The sequence below is a fragment of the Suncus etruscus genome, chromosome 4 (genome assembly GCF_024139225.1).
Source record: "Suncus etruscus isolate mSunEtr1 chromosome 4, mSunEtr1.pri.cur, whole genome shotgun sequence".
Taxonomy (NCBI): domain Eukaryota; kingdom Metazoa; phylum Chordata; class Mammalia; order Eulipotyphla; family Soricidae; genus Suncus; species Suncus etruscus.
Window position 1 is genome coordinate 67,918,950 of NC_064851.1, and position 5,445 is coordinate 67,924,394.

At 35.4% G+C, this 5,445-nt stretch overlaps 1 pseudogene; it reads left to right on the top strand.

Annotated features, from left to right (window-relative positions):
* Positions 1 to 4,596: 4,596 nt before the first annotated feature.
* On the top strand, positions 4,597 to 4,990 carry LOC126007101 (enhancer of rudimentary homolog; annotated as a pseudogene).
* Positions 4,991 to 5,445: the final 455 nt, after the last annotated feature.

A 5,445-nucleotide genomic window follows, 5' to 3' on the forward strand; every position in this document is an offset into this window, starting at 1 on the left:
TAGATATGAATTTTGACGAATTTCATGATCTCATTTTTACTTGTTCCACTGTGTTTAAAAACCACACCTGTTCATCCACTAATCTGTTATTCGGTATTTAATTTTTTCCAAAACTTAATAGCATTGTAATAAATACAGCTGTACATACACTTGCTCAAATTAAGGTCTTTTGTTTGATGTTATGTATGTAAACATTTTAATGGGATTATTATATTAATGACCCTACCCTGATAGGTGATTGTGCCCTACACTAGGGTGTGACCTGGCATTCTGCTCCCACCCTAGGGTGGTACCTGATTCTGCTCCCACAATTGGGTGGTACCTGATTCTGGGGCATAAAAACAAGGGTCTGCGGAAGGCGAGGGGCTTTTTGTCCTGGACCTATTCTTAGGCCTTTTGGCTTCAGCCTCTTCAGGGGATAAAGAGCTATTTTCTTCAGAAGCCTGACTGCCTGTTGGCTTTCTTCCCGCCGCATTCACCTCAAAACCGCCAATTGAACAGGATAACAGACGTGTGGTATGACTGGAGGAGAAAGACCTCATCCTCCATTCCTCCATCAGTCAACCTCTTCAGGGGCTTATTTGCAACAGTTTGAGAAATAAATATCAAAACTAATAGTGGATTAAATAGAATTTCTTACTTTCAAGTAAAGAACTTTTAATAAAAGGGCAAGAAAAATGTGCTTACATGAATGAGAACCTCTTGAAATAAAAGAAAGAAATTACATTCCCCAAGTTGAGATGTGAGAGGAATTTCTTTATTTTATTTTATTATTTTTGTTAATCATTTTTATTTTGACCAAAGTTGATTACAAATCATTCACAGTAATATTTCAGGTACATAGTGACATTGAATCAGGGGCATTCCCACCACCACTGTTGTCCTCCCTCAACCCCTGTCCCCAGCATGCATCCCATATCACACCTCCTTTGCACCCTGGGCTGCTAGTCTAAGTGGTCCCTTCTGTGTCTAGACTGCTGTAGATTGGGTATTGATTCTGTTGTCGCTGGCTTTGGATTTGGTGTTCAAGTCTGATAATTTTTTATTTCTACTCAATGTTCATACGACTATTTGATCTTAGTGCCCTCCATTATTTCCCCCTCAATTTGTGAGGCAGAACAAGATGGTTCAAGTTATGTGGTTCTATTTGAAGGCAAGAAAAAAAAAAAAGAAAAAAGGGGAAATTCAAACAAGCAAAAAACAGGAGGAGAATATACACCATATATACATACAATATTCCTGGAACAAATAAATGGTCTAATAGGGTAGAAACTCCAAGCCCTGCAGTTGGCAGCATCTACTGGGAAGAAGTATTCAAAACAAGCAGAAGAGGAACAACACAACACCTTAACTATCCATTATTCCATAAAGAAACCAGCAACAACAGAAACAACTCTTTAGTGAACAGGTATGTGAGAGGAATTTTTATTCTTACTTTTTTAGAGAAATCTCCACAGATTTCCACAGGAGTTGAACCAGACCACCGCCCCACCAACAACAGTAAGAAAGATAGTTCTTTATTAAAAAATATAATTGTGGGCCACAACTTATGTTTCTCAGAGATTACTCTTGGCATTGCACTTTGGGATCACTCCTAATGGTGATCAGAGTTAGGTGGGGTGCCAGGGACTGAACTCCATCAGTGGCATGCAGGTCTTAAGCATTATCCACTGTAGTAATGCTCTTGCCTAGTAGAAAAAAGAATGCGACTGGAACACTTTGATAGGGCTTTTGCCTTGCATGTGACTGACATAGGACAGACCCCAGTTTGATCCCTGGCATCCCATATGTCCCCTTGGAGTCCCCCTGAGCACCGCTAGATGCCCCCCAAATATATTTTATATAATAATATAAAGAGGGTCCAGGGCATTGGCGCAGTGGTAGGGCATTTGCCTTGCACATGGCTGACCTAGGATGAACCACGGTTCAATCCCAGGTTTCCCATATGGTCCTCCAAGCCAGGAGCTATTTCTAAGCACATAGCCAGGAGTAACCCCTGAGCATCACTGGGTGTGCACCAAAAAATATGAATAATGGGGCAGGATTGATAGTACAGTGGGTAAGGTCCTTGCATTGTACATAGCCAATCTGTTTTATCCCTGAACTCCCATATGATTCCCTGAGCCCAATAGAAGCAATTCTTCAGTGCAGAAGTCTGAATATCCCCTGAATATCAGTAATGTATAGCACAAAACCAGAAAAATACAGAATATAAAGAATTCTTACATGTGGAAATACTTGCTAGTTTGTGCTCTTGTGTTCTCTACATCCTGATATTTTTATCAGCTTTTGTAAACAGTTCTATTAAAAGAACTTAGAAAGTTTTTTGAATAGTAGTGTTATAGCATTTGTAGTTTTTATGGTCTAGAAAGAACTGCAACAACCTTTGATCTAAAGCTATATGTTAATACTGGAAAATGAAAGATAAACACTAGGTTACAGCAGAAAAAATACCTGTGACAATTAATTTTATAGGTTACTTTGCTCTCCTGTTTTCCTTTGGAGAGCATAGATATAAAATAGAAAGGAGCACTGGAATAAAATAGAAAGGAGCACTGGAATAAAATAGAAAGGAGATATGGTGTCACAATGCTCTACCTTGTTAACAAAGGGTCCTCTTTATCTCCAGTAACTTACCTTCTTTTGTCCCATTATGCTTGGGAGTGAACATAATACCTTGTGTTCCTAATTCTACATGTAATGACACCCTTATAAATAGTCTTTCTTAGTTAGCTGTACCTTTATTAAACTCTTCTTGAATCAGCTTGATTTGTAGCAGGATATTTATAGATACAGTGGTTCTAAAGAGATTGAATGTACTGGTTTTAAGATTTACAAATTTACACATATTTAAAAATCATTCATTCTGAATTGAACTCATAAGTAAAATAGTTAATAAAACAATTCTTGATAGTTTATTTGGAAGAAAAGGGATAATTTAGGCCATATTTTTTAAAAAATGCATAGATCCTAAAATATATTAATTGTTTAATTATGACATTAAATATATGTAATATGAATAGGATATGAACATGTAATATGAATCTGACATTTATAGATATTTATCAATTTGATATCTTTGAGGCCATAGTATTTATCTTTTGTATTTCATCTATCCTCAACCAATCTCATTAATTTAAATATAACCAAAAATTTTCCATTTTAATGCAGTGGCACTGAAAAAAAGACCAGAATTTAGAATGCTACCAAATCTATGAATGTAAAAAAAAATATCAATAAAACATCTGTTTGGAGCTAGCATTGAATTAGTAAGGCACTAAGAACTGAAGATGCTAAAACTTGAAAAAGATAAGTACTTCCTAAAAGTGAGCTGACTTACTTTATCTTAATTTATTTTTACCCATTTGTAAAACCTGAATAAATATTTAGAATTTATCCTTGTCTATACGAGAGACCATTTTTAGATTTTTCTTTTTTTCTTCATTTCTAGTTTAAAGTAAAACTAGCATTGATCAGGAAGACTAGAAGAACCTTATGCATTTGACTGATTAACTCTCCAAGACATTTTACAAATTATAGTGATGAATGGGAGAAGCGTGAGTTCTGAACATAATATAATGTTCAACAGTCTAACAAGATAAATATCAGAATCTGTGACCTGACACAGGTATGTAATCAAAGCCAACCTAATCAAAAACCTGTTTGTTGTCCTAGGCAAGAGCAGAATGAATGCTCCATAGAAAGACTTATCATCTGTACCCTACTAGTGCATTTTAAATTCAAGCATCTATATGAAACTGGATTCCTAAAAATAATAAAAATCACATAATTTTGAAAAAAATAATTTTAATAGAAACAAAGAGTAAAAGTATACATTAAAGTCTAGTGAGGAAAAATTTTTAATTAGTGCTATAAACACTGATCATTCTTAATTTTATGTCAGCAACTTAGTAACATAATTTTATAGCAGAAACAGGTAAATTAAAATGTTTAACTGTTTAAATATCATCACTTAGATGGCTAATATATACTTTAAACAAGCATGCACAAAATAAAACTCCTGATCTTAGCACCGAAACTTCATCTCTTCAAAAGTCATTTCCATTTCCATAGTTAACGCACCTCGATTATCTATGACAAAACTGAATTATTTTTAAATCTCCTTTTCCTCTTATATCCTATGATTAACACATGAATGTTTATTTATTTTTTCAAAATAATAAAACAACAGCTTTACATATTTTCTTACATTTCCTATATTGCTATATCCTTGGTTACATTGATTTCTCACCAATATAAGTGCAATCGCCCTTCTTTTATCTCCTATATCTGCCCTTGCATCCTATGAACTGTTCTCAATGAATCTAGGATATTCCACTTAATAATTAAGTCAGATTACAAGCAGATTATCTACTTAAAATTTTTCAAAGCTTTTCTATATAAATTTAAAGCAGCTCAAAAATGCTTTATTTACAAACAATCCCGAATCTCAATGCCTTAAAACAATAAAGTTTTATTTCCCATTAATCACCTGCCTTTCAGAAGTGACATGAGCATTCTACTTAAAACTTCTTCACTTTGAGACGACTTCCCTTGGCTCCTCTCCTGGGGACTGGCTGCTGGCTTTGCTCGTATATGGAAATGGTGTCGCAGTGGCTGCATCCAAAAGAGTTTGGTGCCATGTTAGAGGAGGGCCAGGTCTTGTGGATCAAGTCTCATACCATTTTACTAGTACAGCCTACCAAGAGGCCAGAAGACAGAACTTACACTGACTATAAATCTGTAAATAAATGCATGGAAGGCATTTGTAAAATGTACAAAGAACATCTGAAGAGAATGAACCCCAACAGCCCTTCCATCACATATGATATCAGCCAGTTGGTTGATTTTATTGATGATCTGGCAGATCTCAGCTGCCTCGTTTACCGAGCTGATACCCAGACATACCAACCCGAAATACAACAAAAAATGGATTAAAGAGAAGATCTATGTGCTTCTTCATCAGTAGGCCCAGTAGGCTGGGAAATAATTGAGCTGGAAGCATTAGGGGGGTGAGAGTGGGCTTGTAATACAAGTGTGTACAGAAAATTAGAGGGTGTTTTAGATGGTTTTTTTGATCAGCTGTTGTTGATTTGAGCCCTTTGAAATATTTATTTCCACTTTAATGATATTATACTAACTAACCATTCTTCATGATTGGTTGGGGGTGGCTAACAACAATTATGTCCTCAAGAAAAACCTTAAAGACCAATAAATGTTCTTTAGTTATTAAAAAAAAAACTTTTTCACTTTGAATACACAAATTCGAACCCATCATAAAGAACCTCCAACTGTCAGTTGTGTTCATAATGGGGTAGGTAAGGGTGTAAAAATCTAAGTGCATGTGATCTACATATATACACTATAGAATGATCAGATCGCTGACACTCAGATTTTAGTAGCCATGTCAGTCACATGACTATCCAAAGACTATCTAAAAGACTA